The following is a 14342-nucleotide window of genomic DNA, read 5'->3' as shown; positions in this document are numbered from 1 at the left end:
TTGTGACCAGGAATTCTCTTTCTACTGAATTCATCTCCCAATGATGGATGATACATCTGATATTTAATATGGATGAGACATAGTCATGCATTCTTTCATTCTATAAACAGTCATTAAGTGCCTATTATGTGCACTGATGCACATATCTGGGAGTAGAATAATGAAACAAATATTGTCTTTGTTCTCATGGAGCTTGCATTCTGGCAGATAAACAAGTAATTATCAAATAAACTATAACATCAGCCACTGTGAAATGTAAGAAAGGATGACTGGTGAGGTCAGTGACCAGCTACTCTTGGCTATGGCAAGGAATTTAGATTTTTTTTTTTTTTTTTTTTTTTTTTTGGAATTTAGATTTAATGGGGAAGTTGTTGGAGGGCTTTGAGTAGAGGAGTGACCAGATTAGAAATTTATTGTAAAAGGATCATTCTGACTACTTTGTAGATAATACATCCAACTGGGAGGTGGTGGGTGGGAAAGTAAAGTGGAAGAGGTGAAGGGAGGAGAGGGTTAGGTAAAGACAGAAGTCTGAAGGAGACATACTGGTGGCCAGTACTAGATGGGAGTGGTAAATGTCATGGAAAGTGATTACATTTGGAATATATGTGAAGGCAGAAGAACATTAAACTGAAAACTAATCTTCAGCTCTTGAATATAAGCAGTTGAGGTGGCTTTTGAGTGATCAGCGCAACTCCTTTACTCCCCATTAATTGAGTACTCACCTTGCATACCAGATGGCATTCAGAATCCAATTTTGGTTGGCACATTTCATATATGATTTCACTTACTCCTTAAAATAGTCATATGAAGTGGATATCTTTAATCCTATTAATATTGTTCTATATCATAGATATTCAGGGTTGTTTATAAACAGATAAAATTGTGTGTTTGCATGTGTGTTTACCAGCAGTTTGATGTTGAATCCTTTCTACAAGTTCTATTCTACTTGAAAACTAACCACACTCTCTTTCTTTTAAAACATTTTTTCTTTTGCATATGGTTCCTGATCTGGATGTCAGAGGCCAGAATCTGTCAAGAGCAGGTAATTATAGCTAAGTCCAGGGATCCTGGAATGGAATTGTTACTTTTGAAATTTTCTTCTACATTTAGAACATATGGCCTGAAGCAAAGACTGTGCTAGCTCTAATCCTAGTTTCCATAAACATTGTCGTCTTTTCTGAGTGTGCAACTAGAGCAAGGAAGAGCATCCGGAGAGATTATTCTATATGATGCTGAGTCAGAGCACAGTCTATGTAGTGTCACTAGTTGAAAGCAGAATGCTATTTTAGGTTTCCACTTCCGACACTTGATTTTGAAAGCTCTCTAACACATGCAAGTAATGGAGTACCTGATTGTCTAAAATGGTCTAAAACAATTAATTATTAATTCTTCACAATTCCTTTAAAATTGAGTTGTTTAAAATGAAAACTAAACCCAAATATATAACATCAATTCTCCTGGCATACTTTTAGGAAGGGAAAAGGATAATTTCTGTTTCTTTTCTTCTTTTCTTTATTTTTTTTATTTTTATTTTTTTTTAAGCCTATGGCACCTGGTATTCCCCTGCAGTCTCCCATCCAAGTACTAACCACACCCAACTCTACTTAGCAACCCTACTTAGCAAGATCAGGCACGTTCAGGGTGGTATGGCTGTAGACAATTTCTGTTTCTTAAATGATTATTTTAAATACCTACTATGCATCAGTCTCTGTATCAGAAACTTAGGTCAACAAGATAAGTAAAACACAACCCAGTGCTTTCCCTCATGGAGCTTTAACGCTAGTAGAATAAAACATCATTAATCAAGTACTAATACAAATAAGTCCATAGTTGCAAACTGAGAAATATTATGAAAGAAAAAGCAACATAAATCTTACTTCTATATTAAGTTTAAAAAAAACTTTGCTTCATGTGTATTTATGTCGAGAAAATTTAGAGAAAAAATGAAATGAATTATGAAAAATATGCATACTCATAAACTTTCAGGGAGTTATTAATTAGGAAACATTTTTAAATAAACAAAATATTGTTATTTTTTCATTAACAAAGCACAGCATTAGCATTTGACCTTTTACAAATTCCACATAATATTGCCACCCTACTGAGCTAGCATGGCACACAGCCTGCATCTCTTTATATAACTTCTGTATTTTTGTCTTTATTCATTCATTTATTGTTCTATCAAGAAAACCTCTATTATCTTTTCTATAAAATTCCTAGCCTTTGCATAAATCTCAAAATTGTATGACAACAATAAAAATAACACTTGTCATTACATTCCTATTATGTGCCAGGCATTATATATGTGTATGTATATTCTCATTTAATTTTTTTAGCAACCTTGAAATGTAGGTACAGTTGACTCTTTGTATCTGTGGGTTCCACATCCATGTATTAAACTAACTAGGGATCAAAAATACTTGGAAAAAAATTGCTATTGTACTTACCATGCATAGACTTTTCTTCTTGTCATTATCCCCTAAAAATACAATAATAACAACTATCTACATAGCATTATATTAGGTATTATAAGAATTCTAGAGATTATTTAAACTCTATGGGGAGGATGTGCACAGGTTTTATTCAAATATGATGCCATTTTGTAAAAGGGACTTGAGCATGCTTGGATTTTGATATTTGAAGGAGGTCCTGGGACAAAACCCCCACAGATTATGAGGGATAACTATGTTAGCCTTATTTCATATGAGGAAGCAAGGCCCAGAGAAATTAGTATGTTACTCAAGGCAATGCAGATACTTGTTATTTTAAATTCAAACCAGGCTGATCAGGTTCTAGGTCATGCATCTTTTCATTACACTATTATGGTAAGGACAATGACATATGTACAATAGTTACATTTCAAGATGATGTGTGATGACTGCTATGTTCTGAAATTAGGATTATAGATTGGAAAGAGTGGCATTTTAAGCCAAAGTGGCTAAATAGAGGATACCATTTCCTCTATTTACCAGTTCCCAGATCTGCCACACTTTTTCTTTTTGAGGTCGCTGCCTAGTACATTATCATATCCCTCTCCTTTATCCAAACACATTGAGGGTCCTTATAAATGGAGGAGAAAAGACTATTGCTGTCTTTAAAAGTGTTCTCCACTAAAAGTTTTATTAGGAGTATAGGAGACAGATTTGTAGTCTAATGTACTTACTTCACTTCTCATTCCAGTTTTCATAAGAGATACTCAATTTATGATTCAAGGCTGTCTCAGTGTATCAAATAGGTATGTAATATCATTTTCCTGCTTTTAGCAGTAATGGCATATTTAATATCTCCACTCTGAATTTCTTTGTTGATTTAGAAGGCTCATGAAGGCCCATCTGGTAGCATCTTGTGAGCCAGTGCCAGCTGGTGAGGCAAATGGCAATGTGAGCTCGAACTGCATCTCCCCAGCCTTGTATCGAATTTGGATCACTTTTTGGTATGTGCCACACAAATTTGCATTCAAAAGTGGTCTGCATTTTAGGCACATAAGTTTAACAACTATGATTAGGGTGGAGAAAAAAAGACGATAAATTATATGAATACATTATAATTTTGCAGAGCTTTTTAAAAAACTCCTACTTTAAGAAATGTTTAAACCAGAGTTGGTGAACTTAAAGCCACTGTTAATTTTCCCAACATCCTTATAATTGTTCCTACGTTTCTTATGCTTCCTAAGAATCCTGTGGTTTCCTAAATAATGCATGGGTTCCAAGACATAACATGAGTATTGGATGTTTTAATCAGAGGGCTTGAATCGGAACCTGTTACCCAGACTCGATCTTGGGCAAGTCACTTGTGTTCTGAAAGTATTATTTCTCTCACTGAAAAAACGGTAGCTAAGTTGACCTTTACTATTCACTTCTTAGGGTTTTAAAAAGAAAACATGTTCATATACTCAAAGAGTGTTTTATGGTAAACAAGAGCTTTCTCTTCCCGGAAGAGAGTCTCCTTAGATTAGCGAAGAGGCTTCAAGGATTTGCAAATTGGCAGAGCTGCTGAAACACCATAGGCTTGAATTATGACACTGATTCTACAAGAGTGGTGAGTAAGATAACTACCTTGACCTTATATGCTTAGATTTATTTAATCTTATAGTTGTGAATCCCACTTAAGGACATTAATAATACTGGTTGAATTTTATACTTTTAAAGAAAATAATATGATTGTCTTAGATTGTTCCGGTTGCTTTAACAAAATACCACCCAGTTCAAAATACCAGATGGCTTATAAACAAGAAATTTATTACTTACAATTCTGGAGAATGGGAAATCCAAGATCAAGGCACCAGCAGATTCAAGATCCAAGCACCAGCAGATCTAGTGTCCGGTGAGGGCCTGCTTCCTCATTCACAGATGGCCTGTCTTCTTAATTTGTCTTCACCTGGTGGAAAGAGTGAGGGAGCTCTTCGATCTATTTTATAAAGGCATTAATTCCATTCAGAGTATTGCTGTCTTTAGAAGTGTTCTCCACTAAAGAGTTTTATTAGGAGTGTAGGAGACAGATTCGTAGTCTAATGGACTTACTTTCACTTCTTACTTTAGTTTTTATAAGAGATGCTAAATTTATGATTCAAAGCTGCCTAATCACCTCCCAAAGGCCCCACCTCCTAATACCATCACACAATGGTTTAGGAGTTCAACATATGAATTTTGGGAGGACACATTCAGTCCATTGCACTATGATGGTCATACAAAATATTTCCAGTTTTCTTTCTGGAAACGTAGTAAGATTGCACTCCTTCCCCCACTCCTCTTGGGATAAAGGAATGTGAGTAGAAGTGACTCCCCTTATCAGACATATAGCTTGCAAATATTTTCTCACACTCCATAAATTGTCTTTTCGTTTTGTTGATTATTTTACTCTGTGAAGGAGCTTTTTAGTTTAATATAGTTGTTTGTCTATGTTTGCATTTTTTTCCTTTTCATTTCATATCCATAAAAGCATTGGCAAGACCAATGTCATAAAGTTTTTAATATTTTCTTCTATAAATTTTATAGTTTTAGGTATTATGCTTAAATCACTAATCCATTTTGAGTTTGTGTGTGTGTGTGTATGTTGTAAGATAAAGACCCAGTTTCTTACTTTTTACATGTGGATATTCAATTTTCCTACCACCATTTGTTGAAGAGATTATCTTTCTCATTGTGTGGTCTTGACACCTTTGCTGAAGATCAGTTAAGCCTATATGCATGATATATAATTTGACTGTATCTCCACCTAAATGTCATCTTGAATTGTAGCTCCCATCATTCCCACATGTCATGGCAGGGACCTATGGGAAGTAATTGAATCATGGGATGTCTTTCCTGTGCTGTTCTTGTGAAAGTAAGTAAGTCTCATGTGATCTGATGGATTTATATAGGGGAGTTCCCCTGAACAAACTCTTGCCTGTTGCCATATAAGACGTATCTTGCTTCCCCTTCACCTTCTTCCATGATTGTGAGGCCTCCCCAGCCATGTGAAAATATGAGTCAATTAAACTTCTTTCTTTTACAGATTACCCCATCTTGGTACGTCTTTATTAGCAGCATGAGAACAGACTAATACATATGAGCTTATTTCTGAGCTCTTTATTATGTTCCATTAGTCTATATGTCTTTTTTATGCATATGTTATAATTTTTCTACTGTATATTTGAAAACAGAAAGTGTTATATGCCTCTAGCTTTGTGGTTCTATGTGAATTGTAGGATTGTCTTTTCTGTTAATATTAAAATATAGGCACTGAGATTTTGATAGGGATTACACTGAATCTATAAATCACCATAGGAAATATGGATATTTTAATAATATTCATTCTTCCAGTCCATGCAAACAAGATGTCTTTCCATTTATCTGTGTCTTCTTTAATTGTCTTCATCAGTGTTTCATAATTTTCAGTGTGAAAGTGTGCTTTTTTGATTAAGCTTATTTGTAACTGATTCCTTTTGTTGCTAGTAATAAGTGGAATTGAATTCTTATTTTATGGATAGTTGTTTGTGTACAGAAATGCCACTGATTTTGCGTTGATTTTGTATCCTGCAACACACAAAATTTATTTAATCTAATATTTTTTGGTTGAGTTGTTAGGGCTTTATATATATATATATATATATATATATATATAATTCTGTCATCTTCATATAGAGATAATTTTACTTCTTCCTTTCCAACTTGGATGATTTTATTTCTTTTTTGGTCTAATTGTTTTGGCTAGGACTTCTGGTCCTATGTTAAATAGAAGTGGCAAAAGTGGGCATCCTTGCCTTTTTATTGACCTTAAAGGTGCAGTGTTCAAGTTTTCACTATTGAGCAGAATGTTAACTGAGGGCTTTTCAAAGGTAGGCTTCAATATGTTGAGGTTCTTTCCTTCTGTTCCTAGTTTGTTGAGAATTTTTATCATAAAAATGTGTAGACTTTTATCAAATTCTTTTTTATGTCTTTTGAGATGATCATATGGCTTTTTTCATCTTTCATTCTTTTAATGTGATGTATCACTGTTGTTGATTTGCATATGTTGAATCATCCTTGCATCCTGGGGATAAATCCCCCATGGTCAATGGTGAAAGATTCTTTTAATGCGCTGTTGAATTTGGTTTGCTAATATTTTGTTGATGATTTTTGCATCTATATTCACTAGAGACATTGACGTGCAGTTTTCTTTTTTTGTGGTGCCTTTATCTAGCTTTTTTATCAGGGTAATTCTGGTGTCATAAAATAAGTTTGGAAGTGTTTCCTTCTCATCAATTTTTTGGAAGAGTTTGAGAAAGATTGGTATTAACTTTTCAAGTGTTGCATACAATTCATCAGTGAGGTGTCTGGTCCTGAGGTTTTCCTCATTGGGAGATTTCTTGTTCCTGATTCAATATCTCTACTAGTTATAGGCCTGTTCATACTTTTTATTTCTTCATGATTCAGTCTTGGTAGAATTCTTGTAAACATACATTTGTTTGTTTAAAAGAATTGTTTACATTGTTTACAAGAATTTGTGTGTTTCTTCTAGATTTCCCAGGTTTCTGGTATATAATGGTTAATAGTAATCTCATAATCCTTTGCATTTTTGTGGTATCAGCTGTAACGTCTCCTCTTTCTTTTCTGATTTTATGTGAGTTGTCTCTTTTTTCTTAGTTATTCTAGCTTAATATTTTCAATTTTATCTTCTCAAAAAACCAACTCTAAGTTTCATTGTTTTTTCTATTGTTTTTCTGGTCTTCATTTCATTTATTCTGCTATGATCTTTATTATTTCCTTGTTTCTGCTAACTTTTGATTTCATTTCCTCCTATTTTTCAGTTTCCTTGAGATATAAAATGGGGTTGTTTGAGATCTTTCTTCTTTTTTAACATAGGCATTTATCACTGTAAATGTCCTTCTTAGTACTTCTTTTGCTGCATTCAGAAAGTTTTGTTATGTTCTATTAATATTTTATTTGTTTCAAGATACATTCTATTTGTTTGGATTTTTTGACTCATTGGTTGTTCAAACGTGTATGTTTAATTACCACATGGTTGCACCTTTTTTGGTTTTCCTGTTGTTGTTGATTTCCAGTTTTATTACATTTTAGTTGAAAAGGTACTTGGCATTTTTTCAATATTATTAACTTTGTTAAAACTTTTTTGTTACTTTACATGATCTATCTTGAAAAATGTTCTGTATGCACTTGAGAAGAATAAATATTTTTGCTGTTGAGTGGAATGTTTTGTAAAGATGTATTAGTACCATTTGATCTGTGGTGTTGTGTGTGTCTACTGCTTCTTCGTTAGTTTACTATCTAGTTGCTTTTCTATCAATTATTGAAAGTAGAGTGCTAAAATCTCCTACTGTTATTGCAGCAATATCTATCTTTCCCTTTGGTATTATCGATGCTTGTTTCATATATTTAAGTGCTCTCCTGTTGTATGCATATATATTTATAATTGTTATATCTTTCTAATGAATTCATCCTTTTATGATTAGATTATATTCTTGTTTCTTGTGACAATTTTGACTTGCTATCTATTTTATAGCAAAGCTATGGCTGCCCTTTTTGGGTTACTATTTTCATTGAATATATTTTTTCATACTTTTTTTCAGCCTGTGTCCTTAAATATAAAGTGAGTTTCCTATACATAGCATATAGTTGGATCTTTAAAAAAAAAATCCCTCAGGCAATCTATGTCTTGATTGGGAAAGTGAATCTGTATACATTTTAAGGAAGTATTGATCAGGAAAGATTTACTATTGTCATTTTATTAATTGCTTTCTTTTTTTTCAACTTTTTTTTAATTGCATTTTAGGTTTTGGGGTACATGTGAAGAACATGCAAGATTGTTGCATAGATACACTTGTGGCAGTGTGATTTTCTGCCTTCTTCCCCATCGATGATAGACTGGACAGGGAAAATGTGGCACATATACACCATGGAATACTATGCAGCCATCAAAAATGATGGGTTCGTGTCCTTTGTAGGGACATGGATGAACCTGGAAACCATCATTCTCAGCAAATTGTTCATTGCTTTCTGCCTTGTGGCTGTCTATCTTTTTCTCTTACTGTCTTTGTGTTTCATTTATTTTTAAAACTGATATGCTTTGCTTGCTTTCTCTTTTCCTTTGTGTCACCTATATAGGCATTTTCTTTATGGTTGATGTGGGGCTTACACAAAATATCTTATAACTGTCTATTTTAAGCTGTGAAAAACTTATATTCAGTTGCTTATAAAAACTATACTTATACTTATCCCCTCACATTTTATCTTATTGATGCCACAATTTATATCAATTTGTCTCTTTTAATATTTTTAGAATATATTTACTTTTAATACTTTTGTGTTTTAACTTTTATACTAGAATAAAAAGTGATTTATCATTATTACAGTAATACAGCATTCTGTATTTGTCTTTATATTTACTTTGACAAATGTGTTTTATATTTTCTTATGCCATTGTGGTGGTGTTTTACATCCTTTCATTTTAACTTGAAGAACTCACTTCAGCATTTATTGCAAGGCTGGTCTAATGATGGTGAACTCTCTTTGCTTTTGTTTATTTAGCAGAGTCTTTATCTCTCCATTTTTGAAAGACAGCTTTGCCAGGTAGAGTACTCTTGGTTGACAATTTTGGGGATGTTTTCTTCATCAGTTTGACTATTTCAACCCACTGTCTTCTGGCCTGCAAGGTTTCTGATAAGAAATCCACTGATAGTCTCAACAGAGTTCCCTTGTATGTGACAAGTTGCTTCTCCATTGTTGCTTTCAAAATTCCCTTTTGGCCTTGACTTTTAACAACTTCATTATATTATGTCTTTTTGTAAATTTTTTTTGATTCATCTTATTTGGGTTTCTTTGGGCTTCCTGAATCTGGATGATCATCTTCTCCAGATTTGAGATGTCTGCCCATATTTTCTCAAATAAGTTTTCTGACACTTTCTTTCTTCTCCTTCTGAGACTCTCATTATATGTACATTGATTCACTTGACAGTAGCCCATAAATCCCTTAAGCTTCCTTTACTCTTCATTTTTTTCTTTTTTCTTCTGGTGACTCAACAATTTTCAATGACCTCTCTGTGTTTTCTATCCTTTCTTCTGCTTTATCTATGCTTCTGTTAAATCACTCTAGTAAATTATTCATCTTGGTTTTTGTATTGTTCAGTTCCATGATATCTATTTGCTATTTTACATTCTTGTTGAAATTCTCACTTTATTCATGGATTGTTCTCTTGACCTTGAAGAATATCTTTATAGTGGTTATTTTGAATCTCCATCAAGTGAATTACATATCTCTTTTCACGATGGTTGTTTCTAGATATTTATCTTGCTCCTTCTGTTGAAACACTTTTTAAAACTTCTTCATTTCCCTTGACGACCTGTGTTGGTGTCTGCACAGCAGACAAAAGAGATACCTCTTCCAGTCTTCACAGACTAGACTCTTCCAATAGAATTTCTCACCAATCAACTCACCCAGTAATTCTCAGACCTTTGTCCTTGTCCAACTTGTTTTCTTTGTTCCTAGTGGCTCTCAGACATTTAGGACAAGCCAGTTTCCATCAGGCTCTGAGACAAGTGAAACTAAAGCCAGTTTTTTGGGAAGCCTTCAGAAAACTTGGATTGTAAGTTCTGCCCACCTCTTTTCCTCCCCATGGAGAAAATGGAATCTATGATTTTGTCTGTTCATTGTGTGCTGAACATGGATTAAGGGGTGGTATGGCAACTAGTTGCATGCTAGATCAAACCATCATATATGTTCACACAGGCCCCCACGAGATTAGAGTAGACCAGATCCCATCAGTATTCTGGGACAAGCAAGACAGCCAACACTTTGGAAAACTCTCATAAAAGTTAGGGTATTGGGCATGTGGTTCAATTTTTCCATCCTCAGGAAGAAGATGAGATATGGCATTTTTTATCTACTTGCTCTGTAATGAGCTGGGAAGAGGGACTGTGGTGACTGCCAGTCCAAAGAGCCATCTTTGTTTTCAGTCACCCCTGGATGGTTAGATTCTGCCAGGTCTCTTCAATGCTTCAAGACAGGAAGAAGAGAAGCCAGTCCTTTAAGGAGTTTTGTCTTCATCATATGGCATTGTGCTGGAGGTTAGGGATTCTTTTAAGAGGGTGTCTTGGAACTTCCCTACCAACTTTGTTGTGTCTGGTTTTGTAGTTTCCCAGGGTGAAGGAGCCTTTCAAGTGGTTTATGGTTTCTCAAAAGGAAATTTTTTTGTAAATTGTTATTCAAATGGTGTGTTCTTGGAGAGAAGGAGGATCTAAAACTTCCTATTCTGTCATTTTGTTGAAGTCACTCTACTACTTCCTCTCCATTAAAAAAAAAAATCATTGCTTATTCCAGATAAAACAGACAATACTACCAGAAGAAAGTATTGTAACCCAATCTTAAAATATGAGACACTGGATCAGAAAAGAAGTTCCCAAAGCATGGTGCTGGACCTCTGGGAGTTTTTGATACCCTATCAGTGGCTCTACAAGGTCAAAACCACTTTTATATTAAGATTGTGCTTACTTTTTTCGATTCTCAGTCTCTTCAAAATATATAGTGGAGCTTTCCAGAGGCTATATAACATATGATCTTACAGCAGATTGAATGCAGAAGCAGATGGAGGCTTAGCTGACTTTTATTTAGACATTACGGAATTTACAAAAAGAACTAAAATTGAGTATTCTATGAGTCTTCAGTTAATAATGCAGACAAAGGCACTATACGCAGAGACAGTAAACCCACCATGGGTTCCTCACACATGGGGTGGCTATGAAAAGAGGCTGGCCAACAGCCATCAAACGAAGCATTCTTTTCACATGGTTATTAAGAGCCTCCTTTGCTATAGTTGCTCTAGTTGGGTATTAACATGAGATACAAAGATCTGTGCACTCAGTGCCTAAAAGGCTGGGCACTAGGGTCAGACCACCTGTATCTGAATTTTGAAAGGTGCCTCTCATCAGCTGCATGACCTTAGTATTTTCCTTGTTTTCTCCAAAACTCAGTTTTTTGAACTATAAAATCAAGTTTAAAAATTATGAATAAATTTGGCCTTTTTCCCTAGCTTCAGGAGGTAGTCTCTAAATGTTTGTACCAGATGTTGGTGTGAGAACAAGCTTATTTCTTAGGCTTGTTGTGAGGATCAAATGATATGATAAACATAAGTTGCTTAGAATAATGCCTGGCATTTATAAATACCTACTATATAAGTACTATATGCTATTATTTTGCTTGAATGTCTATAATACCCTAGGCACCCTATTAGGGGTGGTAGCAAAATGTAAAATAGATTTTCTTTTGTCAGTAATGTCTCCTGAATGGGTAACCAAACTTACTCTTTGTAACTACTGAATAATCTTGTTTCATTTAATAAAAGCATTCTAAAATTCTTGATATGATTTTTCCATAACTTTTCTAAATTTTTCATGTTATTGTAATTTTCCAACACATTGTAGACAGAGGTCACACTATAGACAAAAGTCAAGCTCCAATACTACAATTGTATGCTTGATCCTACTCATGATTTTGTGTGTGAAGTGAGAGATGTTTATGAACATTGGAAATTGTATAATTAACTTTTTACTTTTCATTTGAAATTGTCTATGAAGGTTATGTTCTAATCCAATAATTGTATGCTCTTGAGCCCCATGACAAATCTACAAGTTAACAAACTTTATTCAATGTTAGTATTATTATTTGCAAGTTAATGCTTCATATTGCTTATGCATCTTTATTTTTCATTCACCTTTTTCCCTTACAAACTCAACTTTTGATTTTTAACAAAATTTAACATACCTCTAGAATTTTGAACTTTTGAGTTTTTTCTTTCCTTTTTTTCTAGGTTCTATACCTATCTAGACTTTATAATTGTCTGGAACTTCAGGCTGGGGAAAAGTTTAAGAGATGGATGCCTATGTGGAGGTATCTTAACATTAATAAACTGTCTAGTAAGGAAATTTGGCCTTTTTCTCTAGCTCCTAGGAGGCAGTCTCTAAATGTTTGTACCAGATGTTGGTGTGAGAGTGCATAACATTGTAGCTTACCAATTACAATGTGCATGAGGAAGGGAGAGAAGAAGACTGCTGCTTTATAATTCCCAAGAATCGGAAATAATAATACTAACATTGTTTCAGTTAAGTTTGCTTTATTAAAAATAAACTATAGATCAATAACCTCACTGTGCTAATTACTAAAAACTTTTTCTCCTAGCACATGAAGAATACATTATTCAAGATACATTATTTTAAAAACTAAAGGAATGTAAAGACTATCACTACCAGCACATTTTGTCTTGCTGTCAAGACCAAAAAAAAAAAGCCAACTTCAAAGAAATTTTAACAGTATGGTTTTTAAGATGTAGCAGACATTGATTTGTGCTAAGAGAGCAACTAAAGTATTACTTTTTTAAAAAATATTAAATCTATAACACATACTCAATGATTTAATCACTAATAGTGACTAATCCTGTAAATGTGCTTTTTTAATTCATTTTAGTAAAGAATTATTTTTCAAAGTCTTCATTCTGTTAGTGAACTTACAGACTTATATATTAGGTATCATAAAAGAATATTTTTATAAATAATAAAAGGGAAATATAAAAGTAGATGTATTTGAGGTTCTAAATCAATTTATTTTAAAGGCTATATAAAAAGTTCAATCTGAGTGATGATGAATGCCAACTGCTCTGATGTTGGAAAAAAACAAATAAATAAAAAATTAAAAACCTGAAAAAAAGTTCAATCTATTTCCAGTTCACTAGAAATGTATAAGTGTGATTTTATGACAACATTAATATAATTATTGATTAGTATCCTAAACTTTCCTTGTTATTCCTAATGTTTTTGAATACAGTGGTTTTACTAATGTTTGGCCTCTACATTTTCTGACTGGCAAAAAGAATCTGTATAAATTTTAAGTTTTAGCTTTAAATACAAAATACAAACTTTTAAAAAATGTGTGTGGACATATAATATGAACCAAACTACTTACTGTTGAATAGAAAAAGAGGAGAAAATATTCCCTTTTCATCACTATCTTCTTTATTATCTCATGTTTGTATCGATGTTTACATTTTTTCAACACCCATGAACATAAATGATTTTATTTGATATTCACTTTACCACATAAGAGAGGCAGGGCTGATGGTATCCTTATTTTTTAACCACAGTTTAAAGAGTGATTCACCTGGATGACAGCAGTTCAAAGTGAAAATTCAACTTTGTTCTTGCATTTCTCAGCACTGTTTTTAGATTACTGCCCCACATCTTCTAAAATACTTCAAAGCTAATAAACATTACTGAACACGATTTCCAAATTCTGGCTTCTGAATCTAATGGCTTTTTGTGTACACTTTCTTTTCATGTTTCCTTAGTTTGTGTCCTAATGAAATTAGTAAAATTCATTTTGTAGGTATGAATCTATACTTTTTAACAGACATTAATACCTTTTCAAGATTATGTAATACTAAAATTAGAACTCTCTAAGAGTCCAAAATATGACAGTGAGTACATAAATATACCCATTTAGAGGTATATTACACAGCAATTAAAAATTCTGTCTAACAACTTTTTAAAAATTCACGTGTGCTTTAGTTTGCATTGGCCTTTCTATGTGATGGGAAACTTAGAAGACGAGTATTAGTGAGACCAACTTCAGCATCCATTACTGGAAAATTGGTTAATGATTAATATTTAAGTTTAATATATTAAGGAGTTAAAACAATATGGTCACCTCAGCAGATGGAGAAAAATAATTTGATAAAATCCAATACCCCCAAAAAATAAAAACTCTGAAAACATTGGCAATAGTAAGGAGCTTCCTGAATTGATGAGGACTAATGACCCAGTACAATACTTACTGGTGAAAGGCAATGCATTTCTCCTAAGATGAGGAACAAAGCAATG

Source organism: Saimiri boliviensis, chromosome 13, assembly GCF_048565385.1.
Source record: "Saimiri boliviensis isolate mSaiBol1 chromosome 13, mSaiBol1.pri, whole genome shotgun sequence".
NCBI classification, from domain to species: domain Eukaryota; kingdom Metazoa; phylum Chordata; class Mammalia; order Primates; family Cebidae; genus Saimiri; species Saimiri boliviensis.
Note: the sequence above shows the minus strand (reverse complement) of the source record.